Source organism: Bactrocera neohumeralis, chromosome 4 (assembly GCF_024586455.1).
Source record: "Bactrocera neohumeralis isolate Rockhampton chromosome 4, APGP_CSIRO_Bneo_wtdbg2-racon-allhic-juicebox.fasta_v2, whole genome shotgun sequence".
Classification (NCBI taxonomy): Eukaryota; Metazoa; Arthropoda; class Insecta; order Diptera; family Tephritidae; genus Bactrocera; species Bactrocera neohumeralis.
This window is the reverse complement of record NC_065921.1, coordinates 76483936-76498310: the sequence shown is the minus strand read 5'-3', so window position 1 is coordinate 76498310 and position 14375 is coordinate 76483936. Positions and strand designations below refer to the sequence as shown.

Here is a 14375-nt window from a genome sequence, read left to right as displayed (position 1 = left end):
GATATTAGCGGTTTCCAAAAATTATCAACTACTTAGAAGGAAAGGAACATGTGCAAAATTTCTGAGTCATATCTCAAAAACTGACGTCCGAAGGGCAGACGAACTCAGCTCGTCACGCTGATCATTTAAATATACATTAGAGCGGGTCAATTTATAAGAACCCAAAGCAAACGGAAACCCACATATGCGGGAAATGTTCTAAGGATCATTCTGCAAAAATTTGCCTAAGAGACTATTGTTCTAAAACCGGTTTCAAGCCAGCGATTTTTAAGGTTAAGTTTTTTGGGGATTACAAAGACTTTTCTTCTGTTTTTGAGATATACGAATGAAAGCTAATAAGTAGGTGCATTTTTATAGTATATTGCTTATGCATATTGATATGTCGGAATCGGCTAGATCGGTCAACTATATCACATATCTTCTATACCACCAATTATTGAGATTTTTTAAACTTCGCCTTAAAATTTCCTGACTCGAAATCGGTTTTAACTCCATAGTCTCTAAGGCAAAGTTATTCAGAATGATTCATGGAGTTTTAGCCCCATAGTCTCTAAGGCAAAGTTGTTCAGTATGACCTGTAGAATATTTGCTTCATACGCGATTTTCTAGAAAAAAAATTGACCGACTCTAATATAGACACACATATTTTATAGGGTATTCGACTTTTCCCTCAGTTTTGAAGGGTTAAAAGCGTGAGCTAAAATATTCGAGGAACATCTTTGAAATATATTAAAATTTGTGAAAGGCAATTTTAACCCTAAATTATGCATATATATTATTTATATTTATATTTTAACCCTAAGTTTACACCACAATATATTTTAGTACGACGTACTATTGCCATTACTTTGAGAGGCTACAATTTATTAAAACGAGTTTTCCCTTACGAAAAAATTCTAAAGAAAATTACAAAAAATAACCAAGTTGGACATTCAAGGGTTAAAATTTGCCGTTTAAACATGCCTGAAAAAAATAATTATTAAATATTTCTGCTTTTGAAAACTCAAGCATGCTCTCCTCCATGATTTTAATCGCTCATCTTCTTTTGCAATAATTTTAATGATTTTTTCGCACGAGCAGCAAATCAAATTACTTGTACAGAAGGGTTAATATTTTTCAATTTTTTTTACGGACAATTAAAAAATCACTTTCACACAATTTACATATATTTATATACAAAAATAGTTCAAATTAATTATACTAATTTGATTTCACTTAGGTAATTCGTTTTGGTCCGTTGTGACTCGCCATGAATTAACGAAAGTATGAAATGAGATTTTAATTATCTGATATTAAGTATACAAAGTGTTGGCTTAAAATCTAAAAAAACACGAAAAATAATTATAATGTGAAACAAGTCTATTGTGTGCCAACAATTAAAGGCGCAGTCGCTTAAGTGCATTCTGTTTTTAACTTTCTCATTAACTTTCGCACCCACAAATCGCGTTCATAAATAGTTGAATGTTATTACATTTTATAATCGACGCAGCGCTGGCACAAAAGAAGCGCCTAACAGACGCAGAGAAAAGCTTAAGCTGGTAAATAACGGCCAAAACGCAAACAAATTATTGCCATTAAGCAGTTTTAATAACGGTCATAACTGTGGTGTGGCGCTTAGGTGAAAGACAAATGGTCTGTTCGCCATTACTCCGCTGTCTTCGGCAAATATTGAATTATTGGAGAAGAGGAGCTTTATTGTTTGCACAAGTCTGACGCGTGTTCTCGTAAATATCCGTCCCCCACAATAATTATTGCCTTTAAACTAAATAGATATATGTATGTATATGTATGTCTGACTATTTATGGTACGTAAGACTTTATGATACACTTATTGTATTATGGGTATTTTTGTAAATTGTACCGTTATCTATGTGCTAAATTTCAATTGAGAATTTACTTATCTATGGCGCTTGTCGCGGAATGCGCTGACCATTGACGTAAGTAAGTAGCTAAAGTGTTTTCTATTTGGACAATTTTGAGTAAACAAAGTAAAAAAAAATTATGAAAAAAAACAAATAAAACAAAAACAAAATATGTACACAAATATTTGTAAATTTTTTTATTTGAAAAATGATTGAAATAAGAAATTTATATTTTAATATTTAAAAATAATAATTTTAGTAATTAAAAAATAAAATAAAATAGAAACTAAAATTAATTGTAATAATAAAAAGAATAATAATTATAAAAAATATTCAAAAAAATTAAAATAATATCAAAAAATACTTTTCAAAAAATTATTTTTTAATATTGTATTTATATATTTTGCGCATTTTTTTTATTAATTTTGTTACTAATTACTGAATTAATATAAAAAATGTAAAATTTTCAAAAACTTTTTATTTAAAATATGTTCCTATTTTTAATTATGCTCTTATGAATTATTAAAATTTCACTGGAGCATATCTTTTTCGCACAAATTCATTTTTTAAATTTTATGAATAACTAAAATTTTATTTAAGAGAACTTTTATTGCAAAAATTTAAAAATAAATCTAATAACTTTTATTAAAGTTTTTGGAATTTAAGTAATTCGTAAAAAAATTGAAAATTTTGAATAAAAAATTTCTTATTGATTTTAATGAAAATTTTACTTTTATTTATTATTTTAGTAATGAAATTAAGACAAATTTTTATTAAAATTTTTTTTGTACAATTTTTTAGTTTTCCATAAAAGTTTTGTATTTTTTATATATGTATGTATATATATATTAAATTTTATTAAAAATTTTATCATATCATATGAATTTATTTATTATTTAATAATGAAATTAATAACAAAATTTTTATTAAAAAATTATTTTTAAAATTTATTAATTTTCAATAAAAATTTTGAAATTTTTTTGTATACACAAAAATGTAACAAATATTATCAAAATTTTAGTTTTAAAATAAAAAATAAGACTTTTTTGCTTTAAAAAATATTTGCATTAAAAAATTTTATTAATAAATTAATTAATAAAAATAAGATTTTATAAAAACCAAATAGCAAATTTTTAATTGAAAATTTTCAATGAAGTTTTGTACGAATTATTGTATGTCACAAAAATAGAATACTAAAATTTAGAAAATTTAATTTAATTCCACAATTTTAATAATAATTTTGTTGTAAATACTCCTCAATCAAAAAAATTTAATACTGAAGTATTTAAGAAATGTTTTAATAAAATTTTAATAAGATTTTAATTTCGAAAATTTATTTTTTTAAGAATTGAAAACACAGTGTTATCGTTAAAAAATATTTTAAATAAAAAATACAATTTTTGTGTTCATCAAACATAGTATTTAAAAAAATATTTTAAAATATTGTTTTATTATATGCTATTGGAAAAAAATGAATTAAAAAATATTCGAAATGAAAAAAATTATTTTCTGTGAAAATCATTTAAAATTTTTTGTTCAAAATTTTCATATTACTTTTTAACGAGTTAATAAGATTTCAATCAAACAAACTGAATAATAAAGTATTCAAAAAATTTTGATCCAAAACTTGCATAATACTTTTAATATTTTAATATTTTTCTCGAATTATTTAAATTTATTAAAAAATCTAATAATTTTTCAGTTAAAAGATTTAATACTGAAGTATTTAAAAAATGTTTTAACAAAATTTTAAAAAATAAGATGTTTATTTTGAAAATGTATTTTATTTAACAATTAAGAACACAGGGTTATTGTGAAAATTTTGAAAAAACTTTTTGAAAAAAAAAATAAAGAAATAAATAGATTTTTCTGATCATCAATCTTAGCAAATAAGAAAAAATTTTTGGGCAATATTGATTTCGAAAACAATAATTTTTTGAAAAAAAAAAATGTAAAAGAAAATAATATGTATGGACGTCAATCTTAAAAAACAAAAACAATTTTTCAACAAAAACAATTTTTGAACAAGAAAAATGTTTCAAAAATAAAAAATAATGTAAAAAATTATGTTTTTGAACAAAATCATTTGTTTTCGAAAATAAAAAATATTAACATAAAAATTATAAAGTTTATTTATTTTGAATCAATTTGTTCAAAAAAAATAAAAAAAAATAATGAAAAAAATTATAAAGAGTTTGAACAAAAGTATTTATTTCAAAAAAAAAAAATAAAAATAAACAAATTATTTATTTTGAACATAAGTTTTTTAAATATTTTTTTTTAATTCCTACATTCTCATATTAAATTTTCGAAGTGTTTAGAAATGGTTTTATAAAAAAAACACAAAAATTTCATAATTTGGAATTTTTTTTAATAAACTTATGTCTTCATTAAATAAAAAACAATAATAATATTTAATTTCTAAAATTATGCTACAGTTTATTTTTTTCATACTAATACTTATATTAAGTTTTGCGATTAAAAAAAAATTTATTTCAAAAATTTTGTATAAATTTTTGTTTCTAAAATATTTCTAAAGTTATAATAACTTTTTAACAAAAAAATCCTCAGAAAATACTAAATTAAAAAAAAAAATAATTTCAAAAATTTTCTAATTACAAAATTTTACTGTTTTGAAATTTGTTTCTTTATTCCAAATTCCATAAAAAACTCAACTTTGAGATTCTTTCCGTTTTTTTTTATTATTTTTGGCAAAACATGTGCACGCAGTATAATATATACATACATAACTATATACTTTCATATACATACATATGTATGCATGAATCTGTGTGCATTGTTAAGCTTGCGTCTGTGCATACTTCGCATAGCTCCAACTTATTTCTACTTGACTTGAAATGAGCGTAAATCAGCGTCATTGCCGTTCCCAGGCGGCCACGTCGTTATTCGTGTGCGTTTCGCTGTCTTTTCAAATACTATGAGTGTGTGTGTGCGCATAAGTTAGCATGAAGCAGGTAAATAGATAATTGCCGACGTGCGGCAACATACCAATCAAGCGAATGACTTTAGACTCTTTCATAACTGGAGCAAAGTGGTTTAGAAGGCGGGTCGGGGCCGGCGCGGGGTAGTTGTATTGTGTTTTTGTGCGGTGTGGCTTAACCTTGAAAACTTTGAATTGTTGTTAAGCGTTTGAATATACTTTTTTTTGCGACTTTTATTTGCTTTTTTTTCTAATTATTTAGTTGCTAATTCTTTATTTTTGCGCGCGCTTAATTTGATTTATTACAAAGGCAGCACCTTTTTGTTGTTTTTTGGGAGGAACAAATAGTAAAAAAATTTGCTAAATTTTAATTTACTATTTTTTTTTAATTTACTGTTTTTTTTAACTATTTTTTTAGTAAAATTTGTTTAAATCTTAATATAATTTTTTCAAAGTAATTAAAAGATTAATTTTTAACTTTTATTTTTTTAAAACTAATAAAAAAATATTAAAAAATAACTAAAAAAAAATTAAAATTATTTTTTTTATATGATTTTTTAAATATTATATTTTTTTCAAATACTATTTTTTAAATAAAAAAATTAAAACTATTAATTAAATTAAATTAATTGATTAAAACTATAATTAAAACTATTAATTTTTTTAGTTCATTAAAAAATAAAAAAAATTTTTGGTGTTTTTAAAAAAAAATTTTTTTTTCAACATTTGCTGTTAAAAAAATACGAAAAATAAAAAAAAGTACTTTAAATATTATTTCTCAGTTTCCACTTCAATCAAATTTTTGCAATTAATCAAAACTATTTGGCAAATTAAATCACGCAAGGCTATGCACGGACTTGCTTTGCATGCGTATGACCCACGAATGAACAAAAAACAAACGCACACAATAGGCAATTGAATCACGCGCACTGACTGCCTATACACCGCGCTCGCACAGGCTACACGGCGTATGAGCGACTTTCATTGCATCAAAAGCAATTCGTGTGTTGTTGGCTTACCGAAAGGCTGCGCGTACACGCACAAACATGCATGTGCATGATACAAGCCTTTTAATTTGCTATTTAAACAATTTTTAATGCCAACTTACATTGCGCTACAATAACAAACAACGAAAAATGACCACAACCAGCTATTGTCTGACTTATAAATGGACACAAAAACGGTAAACGGCTTAAATACTTATGCGCATTTGACAAAATATACAGCCAATTATAGTGATTACTTATATTTGTTAAGTATACAAACATATAAGTACATATTTGAAAAAAAAAAATACAGACCTTTAAGTAAACATGTGATAAGTCAATAGTTTTTAAGCGCACACTGTCTGCAGCTACTGCGATAATAATGTGCTAAACGCTGCGGGGTGTGTGGGAGTTGCAACAATGCGACAGACTTGGCGCAGTGTGCAATTGCATTTATTAAACACAGTTGCATTGTTGTTTTTTTTTTTTTTTTTTTCATTACCAGCGCCAAACCCACAACAGGCTGTGTTTGTCTGCCTGTTGGCCTACCTACCTACCTGGCAGCATGCCTACTCGCCACTCCACAACTAACTAACTGTGACTTGCCTGCCATGAGCTGTAGCTGTGTGCGCCAGTTAAGGAACCAGCTCTAAATTTAAACACACATACACGTATATACATATGTATGTAGTGTATAGCGCGCACTCATCACAAGCAGCGCCAACTCATAGCCGAGGTACAGTTTGTTTGGCGTGAATGGCGCGCAAGCTTTGTATTTATTCGCGGTGCGCTTGATATATGTCAGTAAGGCAGTGAGTTAGTGTGCCGTAGACGCTGTTCAAGAGTGAGTCATTTAAATTCAGTTCGGAATGTGCGCGTAAAAACTAAGAAAAAATAAAACAAGATTGAAATATTAAAAAAAAATAAACTAAAAATAATAAAAAACTAAAAAAAATTATACAAAATTACAATAATAAACAAAAAATAATAAAAAACTAAAAAAAAAAATAAAAAAATTGCATTTGGTATAATTTTTTTTTGTTTTTTCGTGCCTTACCAAGTAAACACAAGTGATAAGTAGTGAATAATGAGCAAATAAGTAAATATATGCAAATAAATATATGAAAATATATATGTATATTATGAATAATACACTAAATGCGTGTTAGTTATACAACGCGTAAATAAACAGTGTTAATTGTAGCCGAAAACTGGCAGCCCAATTGCAAATAAGCTCAAGGTTGCTTGATTCTTGAAAATAAGTTAAGAAAAAATAATTGTGAGTACAAAGCCATTACTTTGTTGCAAAATGTTTAGATATGAAAAACGCCAAATGCCTTTTCCGTAGTCTGAGTTTATTAGAAATTTTCTTCTCTAGCTTCTCAAGCCCCTAATGCCTGAGTTCTGCTCTGTTGTCGCAAAATTTGCAACAACAAAGTTATCCAGTAGACCTCAATTTAAGATATCACTCATTATACCAATTTTTTTATTTATACCAGTTTTTTGTTCGATTCGTTGCTGTCGTTTATAAGTTGAATGACTTGTATTTTTTATACCAGTTTATGCGAGTGCTGTGTTCGCTTGGAATTATATCTTGAATTTAAGTCTAACAGTTTAATGTACTTATACCAGTGATTGTAAAATTTCTATTTTTTAACAGATTATACCAGTGCTTGATCGCTTATTATAAAAAACAGTTTATTTATACCAGTCTTTTGTTGATTAGTTACTCTCATTATATTTTTAAATTTTATTTATAAGTTTTTTTTAGATTTTTATACCCAAAGATTTATGCGAGTGCTGTGTTCGCTTGAACGCTTTAATTTAAGTCTAACAGTTTATTGTGCTTATTTATTGTTAATTTTATTTTTATACCAGTGTATAACGTTTTATTGTCGTTATACTCAAGTTATTTATTGTTTTATTTATACCAGCATATTGTATTTATACCAGTATTTTGTTCAATTCGCTACTATGCAAGAATATATTATTTTATATCATAAAACTTGTATTTTTATACCAAATCGTGCGCGTGGAAATTCGAATTATACCAGTTATTTTTTCTATGCACTATTTTTAAAGATTATATTAAAGCATATTTCATAATTGGCAAGACTAATTCACATCATTTCAGTTAAAGTCAGTGCTCTACCACTCGGTATTTTATCAATTATTTAATTCTATCATTTAATTGTGTTTATGCTAGTTCGATTTGCTACTCTCAAAGGCTATTTTATATCATATTTTATAATTATAAGACTTGCATTTTTATACCAGATTAAGCGAGTGGTACGATTGATTGGTATTTTATTTCTAATAGTAAAATACCAGTTTATTGTATTTATACCAGTTAATTTTTCATTTCGCTACTTTTAAAAATTAATTAATAACATATTTTGTAATCTGTAAAACTAATTGTTATGCCATTATTTAACACACTTGCACGTTTATACCAGTTTAAGTAAGTGATATAACCACTTGGCACTTTATCTCTAGTGTCATTATGCCAGTTTATAATATTTACTAGTTACTTGTTCGATTTGTCACCCTCATAGATTATATTAGAACATATTTTACAGTCTGTAAGACTAATTGTTACACCATAATGTAACATGAATGCATTTTTATACCTCATTATGTAAGTGCGACTGCTTAATATTGTATCTCAAATTTAATTATACCAGTTTATTTTATTTATACCAGTTACTTGCTTTTTTGATTATATCAATATATTGTATTTATACCAGTTAATTGTTCGATTCGTTACTCTCAAAGACTTATTGAATTAAAAGTACTGCTAATAATTCAATGAATAGTCCAGGATAAGTATGAGACTAAGTTTTATTTCATATTTTTTTCTAAATAGTAATTATAAAACCATCATTTAAAAAACTGACAGTCTTATGACAGATTTTTTTAAGTGCTATAATTACTTTCTATTCCATTTATTATTTAATTATACCAATTGTTTTTTAATTCGCTACTCTCAAATGTTTGACTTAACGGAGACTGATATTTCCTGCTAATTTGGCGAATAACTAATTACTCACCATAATTTTAAAGTCTCTTATATTTATACCAGTTTTTGTAGGGTTAATTGTACATGAGAGTAAGCATGCAATCAAATTGGCGACCCATTATTTTTGAATTGAATTATTTATGTTAATGAAAAATTTTCTTTGAAGAATTTTATTACGATTTATGTATAAATATGTCAGGTTCAACCCCATTAACCGAGTGATATATGTATATGCTAACTGATTATATGATGATTAGCTATTTGCATACTGGAAATACTCATCGTATTTCTATTATTTATTAGAAAGTCTTCAACTAAGTGGCACTCAAATGGAAGCAATTTGAAGTAGCGTTTTTTTTTTAGTTTCATAAATCAAGTTATATTTTCTGTTAAATAGTGGTTATAAAATTAGTTAATTCAATAATCTAGTTTAAATGATATAAAAAAATCAAAATAATGAACTGATTTGAGTTGCGATACAATTTCAAGATTTCGAATTTAAGCATTTGGCGCATTTTTGTTATATTTTAGTATTTGAGGAGAGTTGCCATTAGAACAAAATATTTAATCTAAATGAATTGTTGATATACTATGAAGTATTGCAAAGTCGGTTACAAACACGCCTAGTTTTGAAAAAAAAAATTATCAGTGTTGGAAATTTTTGAAAAAATTATTTCAACCAGATTCTTCAAATATATTTTTCGCGTTACTCATACTTAGAAATATGATAATAGGTACAATAGCGGATGGTTGTCATACAAACTGAACGATCGGAATTAAGTTCTTGTATGAAAAACTTTCTTATTTGACAAGATATCTGCACAAAAATTGGTGTGTATTATTTAACAAGGCAACTATACCATATCTGAAGAAATTCTTCAGATCGGACCACTATAGCGTATAGCTGCCATACAAACTGAGCAATCGGAAACAAATTCTTGTATGAAAAACTTTTTTATTTGACAAGATATCTGCACAAAAATTGGTGTGTATTATTTTAATAGGCAACGCTACGATATCTGAAGAAATTCTTTAGATCGAACCACTATAGCGTATAGCTGCCATACAAACTGAATGAACCAAATCAAGGTCTTATATGAAAAACTTTTTTGTTTGAAGAGATGTCTTCACCAAAATTGGTGTGAATTATTTTAAGAGACAACGCTACGATATTTGGAGAAATTCTTCAATATCGGACGACCATAACGTATAGCTGCCATACAAACTGAACGATCGGAAATTTGTTCTTTTATAGAAAACTCCTTTATTTAACAAGATATATTGAAAAAAATTGGTATATATTACTTTAAGAGACAGCTCAACGATATCTGAAGAAATTGGTCAGATTGAATAACTATAGCATATAGCTGCCATACAAATTGAACGATCAAAATCAAGTTCTTGTATGAAAAACTTTTTTATTTGACAAGATATCTTCACAAAAATTGGTGTGGATAATTCTCCAAAGTAACAGTATAATCTAGGAAGAAATTGTTCAGATCGGATAACTATAGCATATAGCTGCCATACAAATTGAACGATCAAAATCAAGTTCTTGTATGATTATCTTTTTTATTTTTCGAAATATACTCATGATTATTTTTAATTTTTTTTAGTTTTCTTTTTGCTTTCTAACAAAAATAGTTACACAATTTTATATTATTTAAAAATATTGATTATTCTTCATAACAATTCAAAGCAGCAACTTTTGTCTGTTGACCTTTATTGGTCGAGCTTAATTATTGTCTACCATATACTAATGATTAGTGATTTTAATTGTATAATTATGTGTAAAATTTACTTCTTTTCATGCCATTCTATCGAAATATTATCGAAGCTTAGAATTTTTAAAATTTATTAAGGAAATACCAAGCCGTTTTATGCATTTCTTGCTGACAACGTTGCTATCCAAGGTCAAGTATAACATAAATTTATAAATTTTTGCTTGAAGCTACAGTAATAAAATCGCTAATAAATAACTTTTTATATACAAAAATATTTCACTGCTTCATTGTATTTAATTACTTGAGATTTTGCTTTTCTAATTAATTCTTTTCTTCTTCACATTCAGTTTGTTATATAAATTGTTTCGCTGGCTGATTAATAATTTATTTCCACATTCATCAAAATTCACACAGATAATAGCTATCATTACACTCTAGCTTAATATTTTTTGTCTAATATATATGTATGTATGTATGTACATAAATGTACACTGCATGATCATTAATCAGACGTTTGCAACGACTGAGTGACTCACCACAAAACCCAACAAACCAAGTTATTCCCCCGTTGGAAGACAGGCAGGTGCTGCGAGACACACTAAATCATTGGTGAAAAAAAGCAGCAAAGTTGCCAACTTCAAACGTTTTTACTTTGTCAGTTTCGCAGTTATTTATATTTATTACAGTACTTTTAGTTGTTTAAATAATATTTATAATTAGCTTGCATTTTGATTAAGCAGTCGTTCGTGAGTGTGTGATTTTAATTTTAGCTTTTTTTCTGATTTATATTTTTGCGCGCACGAACTCGTCACGTGTGAAATTTTTCCACTTTAGCACAGTTTATGCATAATTTTGCGGTTTTCGTGCGAAAGCGAATGTGCTTTACATTATTTTGTATATTTCTCATATTTAAAGAAATAATGTTCGATAAATTTTTTGCTTTACGGAGTGCCTTGCCTTGCTAAATGCTGCACAAAAAGTGAGTCTTGTTTACATTTTGGATTGATAGCAATTAGTTAAAGCTGTCAATGACTGATGTGATATTTCAAGCTTGCATTAAATTAATTTTTTTTAATTTAGATTTTTTTTTATTTAAAATGTATTATTATTTTTTTATTAAAAAAGTATTTTTATTATTATTATTTTATTAATATACTTTGGTTTAAATTTTTTTATTATTATAATTTTTTTATTTTTTGTTGTTTTTTATTTTAAATTTTTTATTGTCATGATCTTTTCTTTAATATTTTTTTATATTTTTTTATTTTACATTTTTTTATTATTTTTTTATTTAAATTTATTATTATTATTTTTTTAATATATTTTTTAATTTTTTTTTTTTTTTTCTTTCTGTTTTTTATTATTTTCAAATATTTTTTTAATATTTTTTTATTATTTTTTTATTATTTTTTTTTATTCTTATTTAACATTTATTTTTATTATTATTATTTTTTAATATACTTTGGTTTTAATTTATTTTTTTAATTTTTTATTATTATTTTTTTATTGTTTTTTATTTTAAATTTTTTTATTATTTTTTTATTTAAATTTTTAATTATTTTTTATTTAAAGTTAATAATTTTTTTTAATAAAAGTATTTGTATTTGTATATTTTGAAATTATTTTTTATTTTTTTTATTTAAAAGTTATTAGTATTATTTTTTTATTATATTATTTTTTAATATGTTTTTATAACTTTTTTAATTTTCTTATTTAAAAATATTATTATTATTTTTTTTTTAATTTTATATTAAACTTTTTTTAATTTTTTCTTTTTTTTATATATTTTTAATATGTGTTTAATAAGCCCATTACCACAAGTAAACATTACAGTTACGCTCCCTCAACACATTTACGTAATTTTTTATTTTATCTGTATGTCTGTAATCGTCTCTGTAACTGTTCTTGTTTGCGTAGTATTGCTATATTTTTTATTGATAAGTTAATACCCGTACAATAATAATAAATAAATACTTGTAAATGAATCTGCTCACCATGAACCGAAAAATCGCACATACTTTACACCGAATGCGAGGCTTATTTGAAAAAATATTATCACAACAAGATATGTGTAAATATTTACTCGTAAAGCACAGTGTTTTTATAAATTTATAAGCAAATACATGTTTTATTGTTTATATTACGTGCTTTGTTGTGCTTACTTGAAAAAAAAAACACACATAAAAATGGTCAAAAAAGGTGAACGAGATTTCAAGTAATTGACGGATGGAAGTTCGTTATTGTTGAGTGTTTGGAGTACTTTAAAGCAAATATCTAACTATATGGTAGATGAGTAATCGAAAAGTGAAATATAAATGAAATTAAAATTTTTACAAAAAATTTATAAAAAGTACATTTAAGTTCTCTTAGGCAAACATTCGATATTTCTTTGAACCAAAAATACAATAAAAATATCAAAAACAACAAAAAAAGAAAAAAAAATACATAACAATATAAAAAAAAATAAAAAAATATTAATACTTTAAAAATAAAAAACTAAAAAAAAATATTTTATAAATAATTTCAAAAAAAATATTATATAAAAAGTTTATTTCTTTTCATTTCTATTTTCAATATAAAAAACTGAAAATTATAACATTAGAATACATATAAAAAATATAAAAAAAAGGAAAAAAATAAAATAAAAAACAAAAACATATAAAAAATTATATAAAAATATTAACACTTTAAAAATAAAAATTAAAATTAAAGAAACAATATTTTTAAATAAATAAAACAAGTAATTATATAAAACTTTTAATTCTTTTTCATTTCTATTTTCAATATAAAAAAACTAATTAGAATATTAAAATAATTAATTAGAATATTAAAAATAAATAAATATAAAAGATAAAAAAAGAAAAAAATATTAATAATAAAAAAGAAAAACATATAAAAGAGGAAAATTATAAAACTACAAAAAAAAAATCAACTTCGTCCGCACAGAAGCTACTTCACCAGCACCAGCCCTTCACTGGTGCCTTTTTCATAGCACAGAAAGGCATAAAAAGGTCTTTTGCTTGATTTTGTTCGGTTGGCTTAAATGACTGCTATATGCTATAGTGATTCGATCTGAACAATTTCTTCGGGTATTACGATGTTACTAATTTTATGCAAAATTTCAAGACGACAACTTGTCATATAAAAAAGTTTTCCATACAAGCATATGGGCTCGGTCGATCAGTTTGCATGAAAGCTATACGCTATGGTTATCCGATATGAACATTTTCTTGGAATAGTGCTCTATTGCTATAGACAATTATCAGTGCCAAATTTGGTGAAGATATCTCGTTAAATAAAGAAGTTTTCCATACAAGAACTTGAGGCTGATCGATCAGTTTGTATGAGAGCTATACGATATAATGGTCCGATCTGAGCAAATTCTTCGGAAATTAAAAAGCTGTCTTGGATAATAATCTATGTAAAATTTTGTGACAATAACTTGTCAAATAAAAAAGTTTTCCATACAAGGACTTGAGTTGTGAAGGTCGGTTTGTATGGCAGCTATATGGTACAGTTGTCTAATCAGAACCACTTCTATTGAGATGATACCGTTGCCTTAGAAAATAACTCATACTAAATTTCATCAAGATATCTCATTAAACAAAAAAAGTTTTCCATACAAGGACATCGATTCGATCGGTCAGTTTGTATGACAGCTATATGCTATAGTTGGCCAATATTGATAGTCCATATAAATTAACACTTTATTGCTTTAAAAAAGGACGTGTGCAAAATTTCAGGTGGATATCTCAAAAACTGAGGGACTAATTCGCGTTTATATTTACGGTACAATGCATTTTATTTTTTTTCTTAAGGTGTAATCTTAGTTCTAAGTGCCCT

The 14375-nt window shown here is 25.4% G+C and overlaps 1 protein-coding gene across 5 annotated transcripts in view; it reads left to right on the top strand.

Annotated features, from left to right (window-relative positions):
* The window catches only part of LOC126755980 (general transcriptional corepressor trfA), a 59198-nt gene that overhangs the window by 27826 nt on the left and 16997 nt on the right, over positions 1 to 14375 (top strand). The window contains exon 1 of one of the 5 annotated variants that reach the window (XM_050468731.1): positions 6541 to 6633. The exons of 2 other annotated variants lie outside the window; for them this stretch is intronic. The gene's annotated coding sequence lies outside the window, so the exon portion shown is untranslated. Of the gene's footprint in view, positions 1 to 6540; positions 6634 to 6659; positions 6889 to 6912; positions 7069 to 14375 lie in introns of those variants that run through there. 2 more of the 5 variants (XM_050468730.1, XM_050468732.1) reach the window with 2 other exon arrangements.